Here is a 9,820-nt window from a genome sequence, read left to right as displayed (position 1 = left end):
ATAATTTGTGCTCCACGTATTATTATTTTTGGGTAGAATGCTCCACATAATTTCTTTTCTAATGAAATAGTAGGTATTGTCCTTATGAATTTGATATTATTGTTACTTTTGAAACAATTAAGATTCAAGAACTATATTGTTTTGTTTCTCGTTAGTTGACAGAATAACTATAAATTAGATTTCTATTATTGATTCCTTCTAAAAAGTATATCTATACTATTTCGAGGTTTCATGTAAGTATTACTCCTTGAACTTGGACTCACTAACAAGTACAATAATTTATGTATATTTTGTTGGATATTGTTTGTAAATGAAAGAATTCTTATGCAAAAGACTATAAAAATGTTTAGATGAGTGATACAAAGAAACTTATTTTATTAGTGCAATGGAAGCACATATTATTAATAGTGCAATGGAAGCACATATTATTATAAACCATAAGTTTACAAATTGTTGGCAAGACCGGTTCGATTATCCCGGATCTATTATGACGCATCAACTACATGATCACATGTATATCCACAACCAGAAGTTTGTGAGATTATGATGTCAACAGATTAGACTAAGAGTTTATTTTCTGAACTTTTCAGAAAGCATTTGATAAGTATCATTTGTCAATTGATATTGAACAACTGGTAGCATATGCTCATAAAAATGGACTTGAAGATCCATTCTTTAGACGTCTAAAGTTAATTGTATGATTGATACTTATCAGGCCATACCTTATAAACTCTAGTTTGGTTATGAGACCATGTCTTATAAACTTTATTTTGAGAATCAATAATCTTGTATGTTTAGATATTGATTTGCATCAAGCCAACACAATACTATATATACATTCTCCCCTTAATCTATCATTGGTTTTAGGTTAACAACCTAATATTTTTCTTCTAAGTGGACTTTGGATGTGTTGTGTATATCACAATTGCTCCAATCTAAGATAAATATTGAAAGAATATTGGGAAAATATATTTGATATGAACCTCCATCTATCATTAATTATATTGAGCCAACTTGTTTACAGCCCAATAGGTTGATCATTAATTGATGGATTAGTTTTCCCAATATTAGGGGAGATAATAAGCAGTTGAAATTGTGAACCTGTAGTTCAAATAAATTATTTGAAAGGAAATATTATTGTCTCGTCTTGATTCTCAAGATATAAGTTATTTGCAAAGGTGAACGAATCAAATATCAGCTGCTAATGCTCCATACGAAATAGATTTCCATGTCGGATAATCTAATATGCAAATGAGCATCAACCGCGCTTGAAACATGGTAGATCAATTGGTACCAAATATAAAAAGCCTCAAATAAGAAAAGGAGCTTAAAGGAATGATAACCCAAACGAGGATATAGAAACTCTAAAAGAGTTTTATGACATAATTGATTTATCAGTTCCAGAAGAACAAATCAGGTACCTGAAACTTTTGAAATATTGATAAATAATGTCATGAAGGAAAGATCTCAATGGAATGAGATGGAACCGAAATGAAATCAACGTCGACATGTTTTTGAATATAATATAGCGCTATATGTGATAAGTAATAATGAGGATCATGAGTGAAAGTCTATTAAAGATTATAGAAAAAGAAAATATATGCAGATAAAAAGAGACAATTCCAGTGAAATCAAACGCGCTTTGTAAAGCTGAATTTTTCGGACATGTTGTCCGCACACTTGAAGGTGAAGTTATTGATTTTTCGCGCGAAAAAGAATTATATTGATAAAATACGTACATATCAAGTTTGATATATTCACCGGGAGTGAGTGATAAATGTCTACATTTTATTGCTAAGAGACTGACATATTCACTTGAAGTGAATTCATGAACTTTTTCTTGCTTGATTAAGTTTAGTAGTACATGAAAAGCTCATTTTATATGAAAGATATGTTGCAATATATTTGTATGACTCACGTGATAGTAATGAGTATATGAAATTCTCCGAAGGAGTAAATTTTCATGAGATATTGAAGAAATGATATCACATGTGAATTTTAAAGATTTAGAAATGAATTTGCCATAATTGATTTTATGATGATGATATAAATATTATTAGAACTCCTGAAGAGATTCTAAAATATGTTGATTATAGAGAAGTTTGAAATGAAATATGTTGGATGCAAAATATTTACTTGAAATTGTAAAATTATTATTTAAATTAGATTTTGCGCATAAAACTTATATAGTTAATGTATTAGACAAATCTAGTTGATTATGTATGAGAATGATTACGTTGTCACTTGATGTGAGTAAATATTATGTCCTTGAGAAATGATGAACAATTGAGTTGGTCCTAAAGTACCATATCTTAGCTTAGATGAGGACACTGATGTATTTTGCTAACTATATATATCGTGATATTTTATTTTTGTGAATATTTATAAACACAGATATTGGAGCAAAGTCAAACTTACAATTTATATCTTAGAGAAACAACAATATCATCCGAACATTTAGAAATGTTAACACTACATCAGGGAAGTGGAGAATGCTCTTTTATTAAGGATTATGAGTTTACACATGCTAGAAACTTGAAGTTTTCTTACTCTATAAGAAGGCTCTTTCAACAATTCAATATGAAGATAATATCTCAAGAACTACTAATTTGAAGAAGAGCATGGAGATATACTATATAGTCACCGTCAAGTAAAGATTTTGGGTAACTAGCACAAAAGATTATTTGATTTTCTTCGTCTCATATACAATCTTCTTTATGAGGGGGAGACATAAATGTGTTCTGCACTCTTTTTCCCTTAACCAAGGTTTTATCCCATTGGGTTTTTCTGGTAAGGTTTTTAATGAGGCAGATTATGACACAAAATGATGTTGTACTCTTTTTCCTTCACTAGATTTTTTTTCCCATCGAGTTTTTCTCTAGTAAGGTTTTAACGAGGCATATCCTTGATGGACATCCAAGGGCGAGTGTTATGAATAATAATGTTAGTGGATGTCCATTCTTGATCTTCTAAGTTCTATAACTCCCATTAGTGAAATGAATTTTTAATGCTCTTTGATTGCATGTGAACATTCACTTGCTTATTTGTATCCTATAAATAGGATTCATGTTTTGATGTAAAGACACACTTGTGAAGAGAATAATAGAAAGTGTTTTCATTTCTTCTTCCTCTTTTTCTTTGATCTTATGCTTTTAGTTAATTTCATAACAATAATCGTGTTACTATTATGACGCACACATAATATTATTCACTTAGATATCGGGACGTTTTCCAAAACCATAGATACAAGAGCATCTAATACACCACATTTTTAGAGGTTTTTCTACCTTTGGACAATTAACGACGGTAACACAAGGTATTTGAACTGCATTGTCAATTAAGAAAAAAAAGTAACTAAAAAGTGATAAAATATTGAGTATAAAAAAAAAAAAGGAAAATTTAAAATTGTCTGAAAAATGTCATACGCGGTGCCGCTTCAATAAGAAATAGAGAAATAAATATAATCAAAGCATAAACAAATAAGAGAAATTGAGCCATATTTTCTCTCCTTTAGAAATAAAGAAGATCTTTTGGGTCGTTTTATAAATAAAATTTTCATGCTCTCTTGACTTGAATTAAATAATTTTTAGTACTTTGGAATTGTAAAAAGACATTTATAAAATTATATTTGATGTTATATGTATCTAATCAATATGTCGCGTCTATCACTTAAAAAAATGTTGCGTCTATCCCTTCCACTCTCCCTCCCAAGTAATAAGCAAAAATTGGTCAAAGAAAGTAAAAGGGTTAATATTTGGTTCTAAATTAGGACCACGTACATCCATTTTATTAGACCAAGTTTTATTTATAATTAAGGATGGAGGGAGTATACTTTTATTCATACTGGTGTATTTTTTTCGTAGTTGCCCGAGTTACATATATAATATTAGTGTTTGTGCTATATGTATGATATTTATTAAAAGTCCGTATAACTTAAAGTAATAAAAGAAATAATATTACTCATATTACAACTCGTAATTTATTAAATAAAACATAAATATCTTCCCAAATATGAAATAAATAAATCCTAACTATCTAAAATGGAATTATAATAACCAACCGTCTTTACTCACTCTGCACTAGGAGTGCTAGAGAGAAGCAAAGAGCAAAGTAATGTTACATCAGGTACATGTGTGATACAACAAAAGGAATTCAAAGGGAATCATTTCAAGAAATTAAGAGGCTTTAGCCACCACATGTGGTAGTCAAAAGCGAAGTTGTTGTGTTTCGTTTTCAGCCAATCATAAGATTGCACTTTTATGTTGTCGAGCAAGTGGTAGATATTATCATTTTTATTCTTGAAGATTCCTGAATTTCTTTCTTTCCGTAAGATCCAAACTGTAGTAAACCAAATTAATTGAATAATGTCGTAATTGCGCTTAGAGAAACCCTAAAGGAGCCATACTGAAACCATGATGATGCCTAACAAATCCGAAACAACAATCCAGATTTAACGAAAAAAGTCACAGTGAAGAAAAATAAGAATTGCGTCCTCTAGATTGCCACACCCTCCCACATAAGATTCAGAAGTAGTTGCAATCACCCCTCGCTTGAACAAATGGTCTTTCTTTGGAAGGCGGATGAGAAGGAAACGCTACACAAAAAGATTGACTTTTGAAGAAACATCTTTATCCCAAAATATAAGGTTGTCATCTACAATGACATTTTGAGTTGATGATTATTGAAGAAAATCATACGCACTACTGATTGTGTATTTTTTGAAGACTTGAAATTGCAGAGCAACTTGTCATTAAGGTCAACCTGCGAAATAATTGTGTTCAACATAACACTACATTCCCTTAGCTGCTCCTCCTCCCAAGCCCATAACCCCCTACGCAACTTCCAAGCCTCTTCACCCTAATTGCTTCATCTCAGCCACCGTAGCCATTTTGTTATCACAAAGCTCAAAAAGGCGACTGAACCTATAAGTTACACCTTCCAATCAAGAATTCCATAAAAGTAATAAAGAATTGTCATCCCCTAAGCCGCACACAGAATTATCATCAATCCAACTCCCTACAATAGTACCAACACCAAGACTAATGTTGACCTTGCTCAGCCACACAAAACCCCCCCTCCCCCGCTACATGTTAAATAGAGTCATCCTGACCTAACCTTGCTGACAACACTCTTAACCAAAAACTACCACACTTCTCCTTCAACCTTCACCACCATTTTCCTAACAAAGCCATATTAAATTCACTTAACTGCCTAACCCCCAACCCTTCTTTCTCCTTATTACAACAAACAGTATACCATTTTATCCAAGAGATTTTCCTAACATCCTCACTTCTCCCTAGAAAAAACAATTAAAAAGTAGTTTTGATAGAGAAAATGATACATGCGGGAGCCTTGAAGAATGAAAGAAAGTAGACCGGTAGAGAGGACAAGACAGACTTTAGAAGAATCAACTGGCCATCTAAACATAGGTTTCTACACTTCCAACTCGATAATCTTGATTTAATACGGTCAAAGAGCGGTTGACAGAAATTCGGTTTTAGGGAGTCACTACCAATAGGAAGCCTCAGATAAAGGAAAGGTATGTGCCCCATTTTACAATTCAAAACAAAGGTAGCCTCAGCCAACCAAGACTTATCCACATTAACACCCACCAACATACTTTTATCAGAATTAACTTTAAGTCTTGAGATTGCCTTAAAAAGAATAAGTACTGCATTTAGGGATCGAACATTAACCCAACTTTTGACTCCTAAAAATAAAGTGTCATCGGCAAATTGTAAGTGTGAGACTGAGATGTTGTCTAAACGGCTGAGATAGTACCCTGTAAAAAGACCACCATCCATTGTTTCTTTCACCAAAACATTAATTTCTTCAGCTATTGTCAAGAAAAGAAAAGGTGACAAAGGGTCACCTTGTTGAAGAGTTATTTGAAAATTGAACTCATTAGTTGGACTCCTATTAACCAGAAGAGAAGATGAAGCTGTAGTAACACATTCTATGATCCACTTCCGCCAAAGGGTAGGAAAAATCATTTTTACCATCACTATTTTTATATATTTCCAATCAACTAAGTCAAAAGCTTTCTCAAAATCAACTTTGAATAACAACTCATTTTTTAGCTTCCTGGTAACGTACACTACCTCATTAGCTATAAGGATTATGTCCAGTACAAAAGGATAACCAAACATGCAAATGAGCTGGTAAGGAATCACTATCATATTCATTTACAAAATCAATTTTACAATCACTCTCTCAAATCTTTTCAATCTCTCTTTCTACAAACTCTTTGATTAAACATTTTTTTTTTGAAAGATCTTGATTCCAAAAATTGAAAGATCCTTTGTAATTGACTATGTGCTTCAACAACATAATAGTGGAAGACCTAACCCACTTGGGTTGGCCTAGTGATATTGGCTTGAGATTTGGGAGTGTGCTCCTCCTCAAGGTCTCAGGTTCAATTCTCTCTGGTGCCAATTTGGGTGGGCTAATTTAGCTTCTTCATAAAAAATAGTGGAAGACCTCGCAGTAGATATATATGTTAAGTGGTTGAAATTGTTAAACCTAATTTTCTTGGAATATTTTTGTGAACTCATTTGATATTTAATCACTTATCATGTTTGAATTATTTTGGGAATGTTTGAAATTAGCTACTCTTTAATCTCACCATATATCAATTTCTCATGGTTTTCTTTTGTAGGGAGTAAATCAGAAAAAATTAACTAGTCTTTAACCAGACAAACAAAAATTCATTTTTTAAGTTCATTCAATAAATGACGTATCTAATTTTCAATATAGACTACATATATTCACACACAAAAAGTTAATACACAACTTATTAAATAAGGGAAATGTTAACTTGTGCCCTTGGGGCATAAGTTAAGAAGACAAATATAGAAAGTTTTTCTTGAAACTTGTGTATTCAATGTCTTAAAAGTTGCAAAAGTTATACTTTCAATGTAAAATTTATTTTTAATTTCTATTTTAATCTCCTTAACTTGTGCCCTTAGGGCACAAGTTAACATGACCCATTAAATAAAAATAAAAAGTAAATTTCTTTTGTAATAGAGACCAGAGTAGTAGCTAACACGTACTAAGTGTTTCTTGAGATAACAAATTATCGTAAAGTCGACAAATACTCCACACACAAACAAATTTGTTGTTATAAAAACCATCTCAATAAACATTGTAACGACTTTTAAACCAGACAATAACATAGCCATAATTAAACCTACTTTATTAAGTTTAAATCAGCCAAAGATCATTTAAATTTTATGCCAAACAATCACATTGCCCTAATCAACCATATCTATTGAATTGAATTTAGATAAACAAAAGATCTTCAAAGGGACTACCCATAGATAATGTATCCAATCACCATTGTCCCGCATGTGCCGTTGTTCATGCACGTGAGTTTCTTTGAATAATTTGGTCTACCACATATATCCAATCATGACCATACTCGTGCACAACACAATATAGTTCATAAGTGGGAAAGAAGACTTAAGAAACATAAAAAGAAAAGAGATGGAATAGGATGAGAATCACACATATAGCTCATTTGGGGCCATTTTCTCAAAGGAATGTCTCCCTAAAGTGAAACAGAACTCCTTCAATTCTGATGATTGTGAGGGTCCATGATTCATAAATAAGTGTTTCCCTGGCCTCTCAATATATGCATATCCCCAAAGAGATTATATAAAGTAATCTCGGTTTTCTTTAAATTATTTTTCTTTAAATTCTTTAAATATGTATCATGAGAGAATTATGAATTTTTTCAAATCACATACCACTTATCAAGTCATACACTAAAATGTCCTCGTGAGTTTAACTTAGTTGGTAGGAACAATGCATAATGTATGCAAAGGTATGAGGTTCAAACCCCGGTCACCACAAAAAAAAAAAAGTCATATACTAAAATATTGAGGTCGAATCCTAAGGATGCGACTTTTAAACTTGAAAATTTTAAATTTGAATAAAAATATTTTCAAAAATTAATGATAATTATTAAATATTGATTACATATCATAATTAACTGAGTAGAACCGGACAATATTTTCGACCTTCTATCATTTAGAAAAAACCTAAATAAATGATAGCTAATAAGTTGCATCTTGAGGATGAAACTTGTGAGTGTGTAAAAAAATTGATGATTTGGTGTATAATTTAAAAAATAAAAAATAAATACTTCATTTGTATTTTATTATAAATCGTTTTGATATTTTTACATATATTAAAAATTGTAGTTAATTTTGTATTGAAAGAGAAATTGTGAATGATTTTACAAAATTATTCTTTATTAAAGACATGATAAAAGGATATTAAAGGAATATAAAGAAAAGATAGTAATAAATGGTGAAATGCATCATGGAGAAAAAAAAAATCATTGACGATACATTGGTATTGTAAAATAACTTATACTATAATATAAATATATATTTTTTAAAGGAGTACATATACATGGTTATTTTTCAATCTACATTTGTAAAGCATGATATATACTCTCTCCAGTCTTAAAGTATAACTGAAGTTTTTTTTTTCTTTTCATATTCATTGATTGAATGATGTATCTGATCGATAATAAAAACTAGATATATCATTTACTCAATATTTTTTTTTTTAAAAAAAAAAAGAATCTTCTCTTATATTCAAGACCAAATAGAACACTGGGGATATCAACCAAGAGACACTTAGATCAAATCCAAATCATGCATGCACGCATATATGTGGAGACAAGTGGTGAGAATGAGTCTTTGCTTTGACTACATTAAACTAAAAGAGAGCCATTCATTTCTTCAAAACACCTTCGAAATGCTTTTATCAAAAGGGTCTATTCTAAATCCATTGCAACCAGTGGACCAATTTCATCACGATTTTTCTCTTCCCCCATCACAAAACATTCGCGTCCAGCTGAAATGCCGAAAATACCCCTGCGTTAGTTAAGTAACGCAAGTGTTAAAATCAACGCATCTGAACATGCGCTCAGGGCCGGCCCTATGCAAGAGCATCAAGGCCTTTGGCATAGGGCCTCAAACTTGAAGGGGCCAAAAAATTTGAAAAAAAAGGAAAAAAAAACTTGTACTTACGGACAAAATCCGTCACTAATTGTCATTTTTCCGTAGGTAAAAGCCTAGAATTCAACTATTTTACTATCAATTATACATTGTCCGTAGGTAAATGTTTATTTGTCTGTAGGTAAAAGTCATGTGTATCACTCTAAGTGGTGCTGAATTTTTTTTCAATACTTTTTATATTAAAATCGTCAAGATTACAACAGGGCCTCCAAATTGTCGGAGATGGCCCTGCATGCGCTGCACAAATTAACTCACGCTGGAATTAACACTTGCGTGAGTTAACTCACGCTGGAAATTAACACTTGCGTGAGTTAACTCACGCTGCGTTACTTAAGTAGCGCAGGGGTAAATTGGTAATTTCAACTGGACGCGAGTATTATGTACTGGGTGAAGAGCAGAAATCATTCATCACTTCATATAATTGGTAGCGAGGTTTCAAATTTCAATTTGACCCATAATCAAAGTGAACATGCACTTTCCATTTCTTAATTTATTTTATAGAGAAACATTTTTTTTACAAGCACATTTTCTTTAAGCAAATGATATTAATAGAGTACCATGACTACCCCCACTCATTGGAAATATACAATCACAGTAAATTATATGCTTTGTAAGCACACTAACAGATTACAACATCAATCAAAGAAAAATGACCGAATGTTCTCCCTTTTTTCCTCAAGGACCAAAGCAATAAAACAAATTTTACCTCTTCCACCATCTTTCAAATTTCTTATATATTCCCTTGAAAAATAATGTTTTGTTTTATATCTTCTATTTTAGCAACTCAT

General features: G+C 31.6%; 1 long non-coding RNA gene across 1 annotated transcript; it reads right to left on the bottom strand.

Annotated features, from left to right (window-relative positions):
• Positions 1-2,397: 2,397 nt before the first annotated feature.
• On the bottom strand, positions 2,398-3,505 carry LOC146916670 (uncharacterized). Its single transcript, XR_015015209.1, has 2 exons — positions 3,426-3,505; positions 2,398-3,325 (listed from the first exon to the last, which is right to left on the bottom strand). It is a non-coding gene; the product is annotated as an uncharacterized LOC146916670 (long non-coding RNA).
• Between the last annotated feature and the right edge of the window lie 6,315 nt (positions 3,506-9,820).

This window comes from Medicago sativa, chromosome 6 (genome assembly GCF_051527215.1).
Source record: "Medicago sativa cultivar Bolivia chromosome 6, Bolivia_mono, whole genome shotgun sequence".
NCBI classification, from domain to species: domain Eukaryota; kingdom Viridiplantae; phylum Streptophyta; class Magnoliopsida; order Fabales; family Fabaceae; genus Medicago; species Medicago sativa.
This window is presented reverse-complemented; position numbering and strand designations above follow the sequence as displayed.